Source organism: Varroa jacobsoni, unplaced genomic scaffold (assembly GCF_002532875.2).
Source record: "Varroa jacobsoni isolate VJ856 unplaced genomic scaffold, vjacob_1.0 scaffold_817, whole genome shotgun sequence".
Lineage (NCBI taxonomy): Eukaryota > Metazoa > Arthropoda > Arachnida > Mesostigmata > Varroidae > Varroa > Varroa jacobsoni.
This window is the reverse complement of record NW_019213719.1, coordinates 3959-22902: the sequence shown is the minus strand read 5'-3', so window position 1 is coordinate 22902 and position 18944 is coordinate 3959. Positions and strand designations below refer to the sequence as shown.

The following is an 18944-nucleotide window of genomic DNA, read 5'->3' as shown; positions in this document are numbered from 1 at the left end:
AAAAGAGGTGCTAGACTTACATATTGCTGCAGGTAATCGCCTCCTGCACCTACTCCCAAGTCCTTTGTTTATTAAACAAACTCAAACGCAGCTTGAATATTCTGAAATCTTACGTACAGCACGTTTATTCTGCGGTACGGGAAAGAGATGACAGAGATAGATCAGCTGGCTGTGTATGCAGCTATATGTAAACAGAGAACTAACTGGTGAACTGTGGCATATGGAGGAACCGATTTCACTTACAGGGCAAACATTGAGGTCACGTTTGAATGAAGCCATTAAAGCGAAATATAACTATCAAAACCGGGATTTATATTGCAGGACGAACGCGCGACAGATAGAAACACTTGTTAGCATGGGCGAAAGCAACTCAAGACTACTATGTCGGTTAATCTCAGTGGCTCTGAAGAAACACGGACCTGTGCCTTACAGATTTAAATGGCATGGCTTTCTCCATCTGGCTTGTTCGTGTTCACGACCCAAGTGAAGTACATGCATACGGGCTTTGAAAAACAAACAGTATACAGAGCGAGCAACAAAATAACTGTGGTTTCGTTTACAAATACAAATTAAATCCACAAAACGTCCAAATGATTAGTGAATATTGTGTAAATGGAATATTATATGAGATCTACTCGAAACGAAAACATCTAGAAAAAGGGACATCCTATACCCGACACGTTTGACGCACAGCGCTACCGCTATTATTTTCTATTTTCTCAAATAGATAACAGACGATGCCCAACGTTTAAGTCTTTAACACCGCTGGTGTTAGGGTTTCTTTCTGGGTTGTTTTTACTCCCACTAGATTATATACAGCCTTTGGCTCCATTTACCCTTCTCTCCTGTCAGCGGGTTACCTTCTCCTGCTGACTGCATTTGCAGCTAGCATCTATCTACTAGTACAATTTCCTTTGTACACTACATATAAAATTATACCGGGGCTCGATGTGTGCTTTGCCTATCCCCGTTTTTGTCTAGCTTGAAACTATGACTTCATGAAAAAGGTCGACCCAGGGGTCATTGTGGCTTTCGTTCGGTCGTATCAGGAGGGATTTGGCTACGCTAGACAATGAGTGAACGTTTTTTGCCCTACATTCTAACATAATACATATGTAGGTTTAATAGGGCTAAGCTTATTGTTTGCCTGCGGTAGCCTTAAACTTATGGGATTCGTTGATTGGATTAAACTTCTGTTTGAATTTGAATTAGCTAGATGCTTTGGTGGTGAATTTACCTTAATTTGCTAGTATGCTAACTCCTATTGAATTACAAAGGCTAAGTTATTTTCGCTGTTACATGGAAACAAACCAAGAATACTAAAAGCGGTCTGTTGCAGCGTATATCTCTCAACGCATCTATAGAAGTTGTAAGTTCTGAAAATTATCTGAGATATGTACAAGCTGCCCAAACGCAAGTCGTTTACCTACCCTTTCAATATGCCAAATCAATCTTTACGATTTAATATTTATAGACGTCTCTAGGATTGCGAAGTGACGGCAAATTGAAAACTTAACTGACTCTGTATCGAAATATAAATGAATCAACATCTCTGGCGACAGCTGTTGTACTGATTGTAGCAAATATAATAATATATTAACTGTCATTAGTGCGGATCATGCTATTTCGCAGAGAGCTTTATCTACATCATTAAAAGAAAATTGACATTTTACTTTCGAAATAGTCGCATTGAAGGTGCTTAATTGGCAAAGTACGTTCATGCTAAGGAAAAAACAAAGAGGTGGATGATACCGATAAGGACGACGGCTCCTGTACGGTGGGGATGCTATTCAACAGCCAGCCCTTCTGTGGTAGTCCCTTCAGGCGTCCTAGTTGAGATGAGATCAGTAGGGCCTGCTCTTCATGCCGTCATGCCTCTTCCTGTACGAGCACTTAGCGGGCTAGACATAGTAATTTAAACAGGAGTTGCTTGTGTAGAATTTTGCATTCACAGATAATCCTGTGAAGAATGCAAGTTGATTCGTTCGCCGTTTTTTTAGCATCCACCTGCAGCGGGCAATACGTTATAGTGGTTTCAGACGCGGTGGGCAATCTGCAAATTAACAGCCGACTCTTTTGCTCTCTGCTAGTTGGGGGCATATCCACCTGTCTACCATACATTTTATGTGATACAGCTAGCTATTGGCTTGAGACTATTGGCTTGATAATAGTTGAACGAATTTGTCAATAGGGAATCTCTGTTCACCAAATCGGCTTACTACATGCTTATTTACCCACGAGATTCGTTCGTAGTGGTAAAGGAGAATAACTTCGAATAACTGTCCCGCGCCCAAAGCGTATTCAGGTTCGTTGTTCTTACAATGAATTAATTAGATTAAATTTTTATATAATATACTTGTTGACAACATGTTTCGACATATATTCGATACGTCAGGTGTTTTAGGAACAACATAAATATGGCGATTAGAAATACACTGCGGATATCCAGCCGTTTGGAAGTTCGACGACAAATAACAACACACATGCGCGCTTTACACAGAATAACAAAATATTCGGCTAACAGACGTCATTATGTTTGTTTATTTATTAGCCTTTTCATATGTGTGTTTGTGTGCCTTCAAACAAGACTTTAGCTTGCTTTTTCGCAGAAAGTTCAAACTAGATACTGGAATAAATTTAAAATGTTCTTTCTTTTTTAAAAGGTCTGAGTGAATCGCCTCGGATAAAGCTGCTTGAAGCTAAGGTGTTTTGGGTATATTCAGGATGGTACAGAGCGCGGTATACACTGAATTAGGTGTGAAGTTACGTCAACCGGACGCTAACTTAGAACCTGCCAGTATGTATGATTTTTACCAGCAGAATAAGAAGCTGATAAGTTTCTAGGAAAGACAAACAGAAACGTGTCACACTGAAACATCGATCGGTATAATAAAGGAGCAATATTTTTCATTTCTTGCAGATATGTTTGGAATTGCCACCGCTTGCTCCATATCGAGTGGGTATGCGTACAGTCTATTTTAATGCACCCGGAAGTGAGAAGACAAATAAATTTCTCCGTGTCTAAATCCAGATTAGTCCAGCCCACGGCATTTAATCTGCATGACACCTGAAAAACAATACTTGCCAGATGTTTGGCCAGCACCGCTTGCCTAAGCAGAACCGCCGCACGTAATTCTCAACCATCGTCCTGTATATTTTGACATTAATTTTACCAATTACTTTCTGAATACAGTGATTTAAGTCGTAGATTGTTTTTGGCTTTTTTTTTATAGGGTCTGTCCCTTACGCCTTTACTAAAGGTAGAGATTACTAAAGGGAGCCGGGACGGCCATCCAATGTCACAGCGGCACATGGAGGTCAGCCGGTCTGGGGACATGGTTTCAAACAGATTGATCGTTTCCCTTGTAGTATATCAAGTTGCCCTATTTTGTTCTAATCAAATGCGTTTGCATCGAATGCTCTAACTTATTAAGGTCCACCTTACGCTTGTGTTCTCGGAGACTCGGGACCGACAATTTTATTTATTTACAGAGCCATTCATCTAAAAATGTTTTTTTTTTTTTTTTTTTATGAAAAGATGATGTGTCACAATAATGGACGATGGTAATTTTTGGCGAATAGGAAATATTGTTCCAAGCTGTAATATTTCATTATCGTAAAATATTGTGGCTACTGTTCAACGGTTTAACTAGAACTTGTTTATCGCTTACTTACGCAAACAGACAGGGGCAACGAAACCGACCTTACTCGTTGGCCCACTCTATGTACAAAAAATGTAGTTAAAAATATGGTTTTTGTTATTAAGAGCTTTGAAGTTATATCGCTTTACTGTTTTAGTCGTTACACCCACCAGTCAGTATATCATGTATACATATACACTGACGTTCAGCTCGAGACGCAATTTTCACGCATCCCTTGTCGCTTGCGTTCGAACAACTTATTTAAGCATACAATCAAAAACGCTAATCCCAGAGTTGGCTCAATGACTTTTTTATATTTTCTTTCAATTTTTGTTAATCATATTACGAAGCTGTTATTTTATAACAAAAAAAAAAATATCAAATCGGCAAGAGAAAGCCCATTCTTCAGGCCAAGCAGCCATGCAAATAAAACAGATGAGCAATGGGAATTCTGAAGTATGGTCAGAGATCCGAGCCGTATGCGGTTGAACCCGAAGAGCAATCAAGCAAATGAAAGGAATAAAGCCATAAGATTGTTGTCAATAGCAAGCAGTTGTCGCACGGCAGTGGTGGCGGCTGATCCCTGAAGTCTGTAAAGATTGTCCTTTAATATTGAATTCCATGCAAATTCAGGCGGAGCCTCAGGCCATGAACAGGCCTAGTTTCGCTTATCAATGAAGATGGGGAAATAGCGATTAAGTGTCTACTGAGAATATTAACATTTCTCCCATGGGACCAGACTGGAATGGCTCCATTGGCTAATAACAGAGGAAGTATAAGAAGTTTTTAGAAACAAACAAAAGGCTCACATCTTTTTAATACCCGGAAAAGCCCATTTTATACTTCATAGCACCATGTTTGATTCCGAAGCTGTGCTATACAATTTAATTGTACAAACAGTTCAAAATTGTATTTTACGATGTGCGCTATGCCATGAATGCGAGACTCACAACAGCGTAGGAGCTCTCCTTATATGAATACGTATTAGAAATGTAGCTTAGTCTATACGCTTTGGGACGGAAGCCTCTAGGCAGCATGGTTCACCGCAAACAAAGCCCGTCCTGTTTTACCGTTTGATCATATAGAGAATAAAGTCTCTTTCATCGCCATTGCACAATAGCATATGGAATAGTTGCTCTGCGTACCGTCATATCCTATATTAGGTGGTTTGTTTTAAGAAAAAAAGTTCCGGCTTGAACGAAGCATAGGCGAACTGAGTGGATCTGCACAGACTAAAGAGGTTTAGACGGAGCCTTTTACAAAAAAAAGACAAATGCCAGCGATTGTCTGGACAAATAGGGTATCTCTTATTCCACGCGAATGGTATCCCATAAATATCTATTTTCTTCCGCCTCAATCATCCTCGTTGTCAGGGTAGGTAGAAGCGTGAACTTACGGACAACACACCTGCTGCAGTGTAGCTTGTTCCCTATAATATACATGCTGTTAATATTGCCAGATATCGCTAAAATGAAATAGTACAAATATATCCTATTTTCACATGATTTTTATAAAAACACGTTAATAATTTTGAATAATTTCGAAAAATGCGTTCAGATGCTTACGCAAGTAAAAGTGCAATTAATCGCACTATTGATAATGCTTATGGGCAGCTAGTTGAACTGTAAGCAAATTTAGTTAATCTAAACAGTTAAGCTGGCTTGCTGGCTGTGATTGGCAATGGTCGCAGAGACCCAAGTACGACTCCGTTAGAATGGCGTCACGTAGGCTGGTACAGCCTTTTTCAACTGTCACAGTCACAGTTCTCCACTGGCCCAGTTGAAGATTCAGCGAGATCCAAAACGTAGATTTCACTGAAGATGACACAGCAATTTGTGTTGAGTGCAGCTTTTCAATGCTTTAACTCTGACGCTTTTCCGACGACCTTTCCTAAGAGCACACCCCTTTGAAGTCATGAATAGAATCTTGTCTAAATCTGTTTTACCGTCGTGTATAGTATTAGAGTTCAGTTTTTGCTTTAGGTTTTCGCAGCGGGCCAAAACGTACGTCGGCGCAACAGGTCGTGAGGTTCCAAATAATAATAACGCGCTGTGTGAACGCAGGGACGATGGACGAGTATTTAACTATCTCAATTTACGAGGATGGAGAATAACATTGAACCTATACGAGCTACCCTGCATACGAAAAGCGCAAACATGTCGACCTTCTGCTTCTGAAAGAAGATGAAATTTCGCTTCGACAGTTCGGAACATACATGCTGCACCTAGGCTCAGTGGCGTTGCGGCCAGACCTGACCAAAAATAAGGCTCGGTGGGGAGCATGTGGGCACACGAGGCAAAAGCCTACTTGCACATAGGAGCGTTGTAAGTTTTACGCGTAAATATTTTGCTAAGGACCCTAGTGTTCGTGGAAGTGTGCCTGATTTTGTGAAGTCATATTATTCGAGGTATGCTAGGATGTTGTGTCTCAAGTCTGAAACAGAATGCGAGGGGCTTCTCCTGTTGGCGGGTGTTTTGAAACCAAATAACGCTAGCGACTGTTCCTTTCGAGGTTCGTTACGTCGTACCTTGCCATCTTCGTTTACTTCAAAGCTATGTGCTTCTACCTGCACTTTATTTAGTGAAATTAGACTGGGTGACGTGGCCCGTCCTATAGGTAAAGAGACATATTGGCTCTCTGATCCACTGTCGCCATTCTATAAGTTGCGTAATGCAGCATCCCTTTAAGCGCATGTTCGTGCAATAATGGAATAATGCATAGATAATGGAACGCTGTCTAGCACGCAACAACGGGAGCCCATGTTAACTCTGTATCATTAGAAAATTTCACAAAAAAACGCCTTAAAGCTTCTACGTGCGTAAGTATTCTCGGGTGAGGAACACATGTTTGGTATTATCAAATCGGAAGTTTTTTCTCGATCCACCAGTCAGGTCTTAGATTTCCTACTCCCTGCTCTTCGTTTTCGTAGTTATATAAAGGCAAAATGTAACTACTTCATCTGTCTGCGGCGCTACTGAATTTTCTTGGGTTCTGCTTTCCACTAATACTAGTCAACTAGAATAGCAGAAACTATTATATATATATATATCTGGCCGTTATGGGATATAGACAGTTACAAACGATTTGTATCCCTGCTCATCAAACAATCAATATTTGACGCTGTATGCACAATAATATTATAAATAGGCTCTCCCTGGTGCTCATCTAGCCGGTGTCACCTTATCCATGTTTTCTCTGTCTCGTGTACCAATAATATCGGATCTATTACGCATGGCATCTCTTATTCTACTTGACCTCGTACATGTAATGAAGCCCAGAAGGAGGGGTCTTCTCTATCAACTAGGCCACTTTTCTTTTCTATGTTTGACATTTGTCGCTGTTTTTATGTCACTTTGTAGGCCGCTTTTTCTAGTCTTTTCATCTAACATCGCTGAAAGACAACGACGGCCCAATCGCGCTTTCGCATTCTGGGTCGAATGTCACCCTGAGGACTAAGAACCATTTCTGGTCAACAAAGTAGTACGGTTTTTTTTTTACTAGCGTAGTATTATGTAACTCGCCAGGCCCCTCTTATTCTTCTTTGTTCTACAGGTCAATTGTTCCAAACCTCTTCGCCCTGCTCGTCTTTCGTGTTGGGCTATCTGCGCCTGCCAAGCAAATTCAGCGCTTCATTTAGTTTTGTATCGTACATCTTCGTTATTGGCGGCCCCTATATTATGTGCCTGTACGATGCAGCTAGCGCACACAGTAGATTCATGTGAGCTCTGTGTCTTTACAATACGACGTAATCGTAATTCTACCCAAACACAACTTTGTCAGGGCTATGGATAGCCAGCAGCATTCTGCTGACTAGATGTAGAATGGCCGCTGCGATCCGGATCAGACATTTTCGCTTGTTTGTAGTCTCTGCGCAGTCTCGGGCCGCCGCCATTCAAAGACTCTCCCTCTTTTACCTGATCGTTTCGCCCACGTAGCTCAAGGCCGACTCCCTGGACCAGAGCGGTCAACGACCTCGAGGATTTCCATACACTGCACTTTTCTAGCTAAAACCTGTATCTACGCCACTGCAAGCTGGTGGAACCAGCAGATCGGTGAGTGGCGGAGCACTGTTTTTCGGGTATCCACGCAAGGCAATGCGAGTCGCAGATCAGAGATCGTGTGGCGTATTTATTATTTCTCGAACCTTGACCACTTAACCCGGCTTTTTCCGTCCTCTCCAGCTATATAAATCTGACGAACACCTCCGCCACTTGCTTCTTAAGTTTTTCTACCGCCACTTGTTTCAGCTTTCTTGTGGCCTTCGCTCGGATACGTAAGAGGCTGGCCAGCTAGGCAGACCGCACCTAGGCCATTGAACACAGAACCAATGCACTAGATTATAAGCAATACATGAATGTTTCTCCACTTCGTCGTCTTTTTCCGTCTGTGTCATCTCTCGCATCCAGTTCGGATCCAGACCCATCCGGATTCGTCTCTCTGTTCACGGCTCTGATCACTATGTACCGTAACATGTACATCACTATTTCTTATACTGATGCATAGTTATTGGCTGCTGTTGATGTTCTTACTGCTGCCGTTCAAGCAGGAGGTATTTTTGCTCCATCCAGGCTCTGTCCGTATTGTTTTTTGAGGCACGTCCCGTAGTATTTAATGAACAGAATAGGGGTTCGGTGTTCCCAGAAGCTCTTAGTGAAGACTGGATACAGCGACTTCACTGCTGTATTGCATCTGCAAATTAGTCTGAATTCCGTTTTCGGCAATAAATTGAAAGAAAAATGGGGACTGCGCAAGAAGGAGGTAGAGAGACGAAAGGCCATTGTAGTGTCTGAGAAACACGTTCGTTCAGGTACATAATATGTATATAAGAGCATCATGAGCCCATTTAATTTGACTTTTGCTACTGATAGTGATGAACACATGAAAACAAACATATTTTTTGGGATCAGAAGTAATATATATCGTATAATGGAACTTGGATGGAGCGCTATTTATGCGTCTCGTATAGAGTATAATATAACACCGGTAATGTTTCGGTGGCATTGAAAAATTTCCACCACAGGTCATTTCCCACAAGGAAGAGAGTGCTAGGATACAACCGAGAATTACGTTGGCCAGTGTACGGAGAAAAACTGAGAATGTGCGTGAAACAACGGCAGCGACAACTGCTTACGTTACTATTGGCCTCTTGCCTAATTTAGCTGAGCTTCCCATTTGTCCTCTTCGCGTCTTCGTTTGCGCCCGGTACCTCGTGATATCGCGCTGTTCTGCCATCGCGTCGAGGCTCGGAACTGCGAATCTCCAGACAGAGTTTTTAGCAGACGCAGTGAGAAGAACAATGGCTGTTATTCTGCCCGTCAGTCGACTAAACTGAAGACCCGACGAGGAGTGATGGAAACTCTCGACGACTCTTGGGAGAAAAGGCGACGCTCGACGGGAGGCATGCAAGCGATAGAGAGGACGCTACTGTCATCGAACACAAATATATACCATTACGCGGACACACTCACGGTAAAATGGAAAGCAAAGCCCATACTATACTCTGATGCCCTTCGTCATGCCAGCTCATAGCTCTTGGAGATCCTGTTGCTTCACCAAATTCCAGTACTATCGAGGAGTTGGCAGCTCGTCTGTCCTGTATTGCCTCGTGCCCGATAAGATACCAGCATTCGTTTTACCATTGAATGACGACATCTTGCGTGGGGAATAAGTAAATATTGCGAAGACTACAAAGCGCTTAAAAAAGATTTCGAGTCGATAGGCGAGAAGCTATGATAAGATATAGCGTCAACATGTGCGTTGGATGTATTTATTTGTTATAATGAAAGGAAATATGTTGTGGTATTTATTCAGCTAACATAATGATAACTTAATTAGTGTACTGCTTCTTGTTAGAGGAACGTTTACAGAAGGTAGACTAAGCGGACTGACAAAAAGACCAACAAATAAATTGTTTCAACTATATAGAATACTATACTACTGTTTACGTATTAGAGTTTCACGGCAAGCACGCATACATTTTATGTATATGCTAACCGTACGTTTCTTCTAATTGCTTTACAGGTAAGGAAGGTCCCGTTGGTCTAAGCAGGAATTAAGCGACAAATGTCAGGGTGCTGTTTGGTACGTGCTTGATGTATGCAAGAAGAAGATAAATATATAGATATCTGGAAGTAATAGGCCAACACGTAAATAGTTACACAGCTGCCATGTTCACAGTGAGTAATACTATATTATACGAGATTGGAGACACACCCGGGAGGCGCAGGGTCCTAAATTTTCGACTGACCTTCACGGCTTTGACTGAACGCTGTCGATATGAAATATGGAACTTGTGAAAACTTCGACCGAATGTTTTCGCCAGAGCCACCTCCGATACTAATGAAATCATAGCGTCAACTAATTATCTACTGCGATATTCATAGCCAGATAGTTGTAGCCAATTTTCTAAAACGCTATCCTATCGCCTTTATAGAAAGCGGTTAAAAATACTACTTAAAGCTGCAAACCGATGGAGTGTGAAAGGTCGATGTTCATGGGGTAAAGAACACAATTGAACATGATACACAAGAGATTTAGATTTATTCAGTACTGAATTATCTCACGTATATGAAGGTATAGAGGCCTACAGGTATTCTATTTTTAGTCTCAGCTAAATTAGCTCTATATTGCACCGTGTAATATATTAAAGCCGTATAAATGCAATAAGTTCATTTGGTTTCTACCAATACCAAATATTTTGTATAACGAAATGTATACGACACTACCACAGAGTACTAACATGCCATGAGATTACAGACGTAAAAGCCAAGCTAAAGACCTTAGCCCCCGAACAACCGGTTGCTGTGGATAGTGCATCTAGTAGACGCCCAAGTTATCATGGTCTTGTGTCAAAGTTTTTTTTTTTTTTATAGTGACTAAATAAAGAAGAAAGTGGCCTACTAACGGTAACAATGCGCCCGCTCTACACGCAGTACATGTTTGTCATGGAAGCTCGGCGGGGAATCCTCGGCAGCTTGGCCTAGGGTGTCTGTGAGATGCCCTCTGACTGGAGTAGTTTGCCTGGGATGAACACTAGCTGGCAAAGAGGTTAGCTGGTTTTGGGTTGCCATTAAGAGAAACACTGTCCCCAGTGTTCCCAGTGTTGCCGCCTTCGAAGTTGGCAATCGGATCGGTAACACCAACGCTAGCGGGCCAATTGACGTCCCCAGAAAAGAGTCGATCCATCAGTCCCCAAGATAGTCCCAGAGGGCCATCGTCTAGTCTGCGTGATGTTCAGCATCCAGCCCCGTACAAATGCTGTTGGCAGCAAGATCCAAATAGAAGGGCATACAACACCATCGGCATAGCAAGCTTCAGTAGGCAAACAGTGGTGGAGCTCGTCAACACAGGGGGGAGGGGAGTACTAGTGTATGCAACGGTTGGCACGTTTTTTACAAAGGAGCAAACCTAACTAAGGGTGAGAGTATAGGGGTTCCATTAAGCTTTACGTGCACACGGGCTTAACACCAGCATACCCTCACGAATTGACGCTGAAAAGGAATTTCTGCGAAGGCCTGAAAAGTCATCCTTGTCTGTCGACGAATGCCGTTTTAGTTGAGTTAACCGGCTCCATATCAAGGCTGACAACAACGAATAGCAAAGATAGCGCGCTTATAGCATTGTGCTGTGATTAGGTTAGAGCAGGCAGAATCTAGCAGAGAAAGACTATGAGCTGTAAATAGACAAGTGTCCTTGTCGTCATACGAACCTCATACAACATCGATTATCCTATCAGATTATATAACCAGTAGGTCCCAGACATATTTTTTGGAAAAAACCATACATTTTCTTAGTGTGCAAGCCAATTTCTAAAGAAAAATTTCATTCTTAAAGCAATTACAGTTTCTAAACAACAATATTTCCACAACCTCGAAGTTACGTTTTACCGAACTATTGGTCCACTTTTGATTAACGGAACTGGTTTCTCCTTTTTCAGATTACTATTATTACTTAATCTAACCTTCGTGAAAACATAACTTTCTTGTACGATATATTTACCTCGTGCCGTCTTTTTTCGCCGACACGGAAAAATAGTGACGTCGGCACTATCAGCGTATTCAATAACAACAGTCATCACATCGATGACAGCAGTAAAAGCAACAAATATCGGGGAAGTTGCACTGGCCGATGTTGCTGTTGTTTACTCCAGCGTCCGCTGTCAATTTTGTCCTTTCTGTATTCCTTTCAATTTCTCTGCTCCTTTGTCCTAGACTAACGAACGTCTCCGAATTGTGTATTATGCAATTCCTTCCACTAACTACATAGTGCATGACATACAGTGGACGTGGCCTATCTACTGAGGGCTCGAGTCGGTCATAGCCTTAGTGTAGGCATGGGCTTACTTACGGTACATTCTCTTCATAGTGGCATATCACAGAGGTACGCATGGATAGTGGAAACTAGGTAAACTAAACGAACAGACTCATAGGTTGAACACGGACGAGTTTTTTTACTGTGTTCTGTTATGCGAAACGCTCCTGTGGAACGAGGTTTCGAGCCCAAGATGCTACTGTATAATACATGCACGCAGCGTCATTTCTGTAATGACATAAGGTGCCGCAAATGATCGTGGGCGAGCATCTGGTGGATGCCGTATCTAAAAACTGTTTGAGAAGGGCAGCCCACGTTAAAAGTAGAGGGTATGGCTCAGCAAATTAAGCCGTAGCTGCGGCTCGCCTGAGTCAATCCAACATTGAGTTTGACTGAAGAACGGACAAAATTGTAAATGTTTACTAGTATATAATACTTAGAAAGGAAATAAATCAACCGCATTTGCAAAGCGAATCTGCTTCGGCATTATGATAAATATTTGGTTAACAATTAATTTTTTAGTGTGTTTTTTTGAGTATGTTGCTTAATGACAAACGTTTTTCTTTTGGCATGATATCTGTCCATGGCCTGCGTAGGTATAGTGACCCTATCCCAGTAAAGTTTTAAATATTGAATTCATTCAGCTGGTATGGCTTTTTACTTTCTCCGGTTTCATCAAAATAAATAGACCAGACATTTCCCGTAAAAAAGACGGACAAATCTGCTGTCTCTATGGTTGACGGAGTAGGTCACGCATGGCCATGTAGTCTAGTCTACTATCTTAGAGAAAAAATATACGCTTTTTATTGATAGCGAAAGTCACTCAGTTAGAATGATTTTGTATGACTCATTTTTTTGTAATAGTGAGGAATATAAATGAACCGAAATGCTGGTCTTGTATGCTCAAAAATGAGAGTTTCCTTTACCCCGAGTCTGATGAATATTTTGACGGAATGCGTGGCACCTTTAAAAACTTTATAGTGGTTATAGGCAGTGCGTGTGGCTGCTGAAATGGACGTTGCTGCTTATGCTCTTGCGCTCGTTACACGCTGTTGGTACTTTTGACATGTTTCCACTGAGGAACATAAACAGGTTTCCATGTGCAGCTCGTCCACGAATGACTAATCCGAAAATTTCGAGTAGCTTCATAGTACTTTCGCCTAATGCTGGTTCGTCAGGTCCTAATAGAAACAGCGGGAAAAGTGGGTCATCGACGTAAAAATTTTACGTATTTTTACAGCAATATTACGATGTTTTTAGTCTACTATTACCACTAATAAGGTTGACAGATGATAACTCCCTCTAACGTATGCCTAGATTACCTACGCATGCAGTAGTTTTAGGTCGTCATCTATGAGAATAGATTTTTAGGGCAAAGAGGATGAAGTCGTTGTCCGCGTCACCGTCACGATCTCGCTACTTATGCAGAAGGACCTCATTGTGATATATAGCCTGTGAGCATTTTTTTGCTAGTGCTTATCCGAGTTTGAGCTTATTGTTAATAATAGGACATGGAAAGCTACGTCAACAAAGGACACTTTACGGAAACACCAGATGAGCGAACGTGTTTACATATTAATATAGGTACCAACGCCGATCGATACACAAACTGCACCACGCGTGGATGATCTAACTACTGAATATTCAGTCTAAAATGTTTCATTGACAGGTTCACAGTGATTGCCCTTATTCCTCATGTACGCTTTGGCGGTCTAGATTCGCATGGTACTTTACTAAATGTGATGTTCAGACGTGGTAAATCAAATGAAGAAAGCTATATACGGACAGCTAGATACATTGCGCGGATGTATAACGGTTTCGATGGCTCTCTATTAAAACGAAGTACCATAGATTGCAAGGGTAGTAGTACATGTCGGCACACTGTGAAACATGTATCAATTTTTTTTAATAAACATTGCGTATTTATCCTGTGCAGACAAGTCATGCGTTGATAAAGGCACGTCGATCGTGTTACGGGCCAGATGTAACTTCGTGTTCAACATTTAAACGAATTAGAATTTCTGAAGTATTATATAGAACGCGGACTAGTGTAGTCCATTGTGTAGTAGAAAGCGATACCTGTCTTATAGTCACAGAAAAGGGTCTCAGTTAGTTTTATTCATACGCAATGAATTGAGCGAATTCAGTACTTCAATTAATGTTCAAATTCGCTATATGATTGATCATATTAATACTGATTCGTGTGGAGTCTGCAAGAAATTGGAAGCTCCGCTGGTCGTTAGGCCTTCGAGAATATGCACGGTCTTACGCTCATGTATCACAATAAAAGTGCGGTATCGTACATTGTACTCGTATGCGTATTAACTTTGAATACCACGGCAGTGCAGGCAGGTCCAGTGATGACTTCCACGACTGACGTCGGTGCTTCCATTCACACTCTCAACCCGTCTTCTATGCCCTTCAGCAGCAATTGCCTATCAAGAAGCAGTTCAACTGTTAAAGGAAAGAGGTAGATGAGGGCCGAAGTAGCAATAAAATTGTCAAAGGAGCAGGCTCTATTTAGACGCGTTGCGCGGTACCGATCAGGTGACAAAATGCCAGCCCGGCGGAGGCGTCTCAAACGAAAACAACAATAGACATGAACGTTTTCTTAACTCCATCGCCTTTTGTAGGCAGAAGCTAAGTTTGTGCTAATAAAAGTACCAACGTGTATTTTCTAATACCTTCACTTAGTCCTCCTGTAATATAGTATTTTCCCCCAAGAATGGATATTTATAGAGAGTTGTGAGTATTTCATATGACCCTTAAGGCATATGCTATCCTTTTGTGTCTAATCATTTTCTGAACATTTTACTTTGTCTAATGAGAGTGCAGCGCACATATTGCAGAGCTAAAAGGACCAATTATTAAAACTTTCCTTGGTTAACATATAAATTACGGTAACATATAAAATGGTAACATATAAAAAGGAATACATTTTGCCTTTGAGTCTGCCTAATCTTCAGTGACTTATCTTAAACACCGCTTTAATGCTTTTCCTCCTACTTTATACGTATTGCTTCGACTACTGGATACTTATGAAAACTCTCGACTTTCACGTCCTTTTATCGATGCTCAACGGAAGTCCTAATTTATGTTTGCACATCACAACTCTGGTATTACCGCTATTTGCCATTAGTCCATCGTCTACCTCCACTATTCTCCATCGTCGTACCTCTTGTTGTTAGCAGCAGCTCTTCGACTACCCGCAAATGCTGCTGAATTTCCGTTTCGTTTAGTGGCTACGATCTGCGGTCAGGGCTCAGTTTCAGTGGACCTTTTCGGCCGTTCACAGACTCGCCGATTCGCGAACAGGGGCATTCCAAATTACTTCCTCGCTTCAATCCTGTCGCTGCTGGCTACTTGTTGGCGGTTGACGCTGCCTTGTCGACGTTCCCCCTTCCACAAAGGGGGGTTGATATCGGCGAGGAAGCACCATTACAAGTGCATTCTATCGGATACGACCTGGTTAACAGCGTGAGGACCCAACGAGTCAGTGAAGAGCGAATGGTGGATTTGCAACAGTAATGAATAGCCGTGGTGGTTAGGCTGGTCACCAAGGGTCGCCCGGAAGTGCGTGTTACCTCTGCCTTCATCTGCATCTTGTGTTAGTCACGAACCACTGAGGTAGTTAGGTTCACCTAGGTCGTCTCCTTTGTCCCATCGCTAGTTCTACTGCTTACCTCACCTAATTGTAGGGAAGAACAGCCAATCCTTCAGGCCAGGCAAACGTAAGCGTTGCATGGACTATCTCGGTCTAGAGTGCCATTCCTGCGTTGCTTTTGCTTTTTACTCTTCGGTGGTCATTGTCGTCCCGAGCTTCCACTGTAACAAGAGCGTCGATGATGAATCAAAATGATATTGATGTAGATAATGGTTAAGGAACTTAATGTAGGTATGTAACTACATTTCGGTTTATTTGTAGTCTGAAATGTAGTTAATTCGTTATATTTGTGAATTAAATAGAACGACACAAGTAACCTCGAAAAAGAAATTCTGCAGTCTTGAAAGGACGCGTGCTGTATATTAGGTACAAAATGGCAATGAAACACATCATAAAGGCGATCTGTCACAATATTTGCCATATGGGCAGCCATTGAAGCCCGGTTCTACAACAACTGATTAATGTCAAAATAAAGCACATAAGTCTAAACGTCTAAAATTTGTTCGTACAAAATTTATAGGGCAAGTGGTTGAGGTCCCTTCCGCCAATGCGTACATATATCATGCCTTCCACAGAGCATGTCACAAAGTCAACAGGCTTCTGATGTTAAGTAAGGACAACCACCGAGAAACATTTATTTGGTTCTCTCCATATTCTGTTTAATATTCTCTACTCGTTGTTGTGACGCTGATTTATTCTGTTATTAGATATGACATTTGTTACGATGCTTGTTGTTACATTAAACTATGCAACACTCACATGTACACATGTGATTTTCCTTCTTGGTTGATGCGAACTTTATAATGCATTTTATGTATACATCTTTAACTTTATCTACGCGCTCTACAATATTTAAAATCACCATGTCGTATTGCTTTATATCATGTCGGCTGCGATAATGTACCTTGTGCCAATTATTATCCTCTACACGGCGCTCCATGGCACTGCAGTAATCCGCACATCTCTTGAACCCAACAAGCAGACTTAGCAGTGCTGGGCCAATCTTTGGGAGTTAATAGCAGTACTACAACGCCATTCCCTTCTACTTCAAATAACTTAGGGGAAAGAACGTCATGCTTATGCGATGCAAATTCAGCTTCGGCATATATATATATACGCGTTTTACTTCATATTCCAAATGATTCTACAGCGTTCACTAGAAATCGCGTACTTTTTGTTACAGCGATCAGAATGACAAGCAGAGAAACAAAACACTGACGGTTTCCTTACGTTCCTTTTTGTTCACCTCGCCAACTTCTTACAAACTGCGGTCTCGCAGCCCCAGCTAATGGCGGTGGATGCACCTGTTAGGCTTTGGCCCTTTTTTTTTTCGTCCCTGTGCACACGCAATTCGGTGACCGGCCTCATCCAGACGTCACGACATCGTTCGTTTCCTGGTGGGCTTCGTTATGGTGCGCGCTTGCTGGCTACAGAAACCTGAGTGTCGGCCGGTCGCTATAGATGCCCTAGGTTGTCTCCTTAGTCGGCATACTGATCTTGTTCTCCTTGCCCCTGTTACTGGGGCGGAACGGTGCCGGAGGCGTCGTCGTCATCTATCGGCGGACTGAATACAAGAAAAGAGTCAGCGAAAGAACGAGAGAGACAATAAAAGAGAAGCAGGTTGTGTGGAAATACCCTACCGGGAAAAAGTTCGCTGCCACGAGTAGGTAGGGTCTATGGAATCAGACGTTACCGGAAAAAAACGTCTTGCTGGACAGTCATTTGCTCACTCATTCGAAGACGGCGTCGAAGGGGTTATTTTAGTGCTTAGAAATTACGGTGAAGTCGGAGTTGCGAACACAGATGCAAAAGCAACTTGTAGTTGTATTTCTAGCTGGCACTGGTGTTGTTCCTGCAGCTGCTTCCTGTAGTTGTCACTAGAGACGTCCGCATTGAAGTGCTCCACTGTTGTTCTCTTTGTTCAAGACCTGATGGGTGTTTGGTTTTCGCCCTTGCAGTTGCAGTGTCTCTGCATGTAGCGGTCGCGATGGTGATGGAAATGTGTTTCTGTCTGTATGAGGATCTGGACCAACACGGTGGGCAAGAGCTGAAAGCGTGACAGGAAACGCTCGGTAGCCAACCGTGAAATGTTGAGGGAAGTGCCACCATAGAAGAATAGAAAACGGGAAAAAGTATTGTGAAAATGTAGGAGGCCCTTCGAGAAGCTCAGCAAGTGCTGCCACACGGAGTAACGGAACGTGAACAGAAATAAAAGGGCCTGAGACGGCTCAAGATCGTGATTCGTGTTAAGAAACATTGCTAAAAATGTGTGTTTACAGCTAGCCAATTCTTGGTCCGAATAAAGTCCGATCTAACTAACTTAGTTGCCTATTTCAAACTATAACCGCGCTCGATAGATTTTCTTGACCGATAGCTAACGCTGCCTGCGGCATTACCGCACAGATGTGGCTAGTTTTGACAAAGGCGAACAGAAGGCTTTCTGTATTGCTTTGGTATGTTCCACATATGAAAATCTACCTACTAGTTATGTATGCGTTCTGTAGATCACCCATTGAGACGTCACGCAGTCGGAATGCAATCAGCTGCCGACCCAGTTGGTGTTACTGCATTGGAGATACTAAGCGACCTTTTTCTGCACCCGACAACAACTCCTTGCCCACTCAAAAGCTGGTTTCTGCCTATGTTTTTTTTTAATACGTGTCAGTAGTTCACAGGAATGAAGGTCAAGTGGCAGAACTTTAAAATTTTTATTAATGAGACATGTAGCTGGCATACGCTTAGAGGAAACAGGAGTTCTTTGCACGAGGCATATTCGAAGATACAAACTCGATCACGCTGTTGGTTTTAAAAAGGCAGAAAACAACATAATGTGTCCCTTTCACTGCTTGGTTTTGCCGGCAGTATTATGTATTATGTATGATTATTTCGAAAAACCGATACAGAACGTACCATAGTTGGGAAAATAGAGATTTAAATCATGCTCAAGTCGCAGAACTTTGCATATGCCTTTATCTTCAAAATTGCGCCGAACAGTTTAATTGAATGTCATCTTGGAGTTTGATTGTTATGCCTGTAGATAGAATGAGCAAACATTCATAGATATGAATAGTTGAAGGTTAAAATGGAATTAAGAAAAAACTTGCTCTTGAGAAGTTAGTATGATTTTAAATCACTACTACTTTGTTTACCCTAAAAGACGTCTAAATGTTCAAACTTACGTCTATTATTGCCTGTAAGCCTAAGCTCGGGGGGTACCTGATAGATCCTTCTCAGCTTTTCGCAACCTTGCGAAATATAAACAAAGCAAATTTTACTTAACACCATGGTGATTTAAAGACCGTCTTGTCACAAACGTTTTGTTTTTGTGA

The 18944-nt window shown here is 41.9% G+C and overlaps 1 long non-coding RNA gene across 1 annotated transcript in view; it reads right to left on the bottom strand.

Moving 5' to 3' along the window:
- Positions 1-13932: 13932 nt before the first annotated feature.
- LOC147752994 (uncharacterized) overlaps positions 13933-18944 on the bottom strand; it is a 7534-nt gene continuing 2522 nt past the window's right edge. Inside the window, exons 3-4 of the long non-coding RNA XR_015312540.1 lie at positions 15127-15776; positions 13933-14386 (exon numbers count right to left, since the gene is read on the bottom strand). This is a non-coding gene — a long non-coding RNA (uncharacterized LOC147752994). The remainder of the gene's footprint in view (positions 14387-15126; positions 15777-18944) is intronic.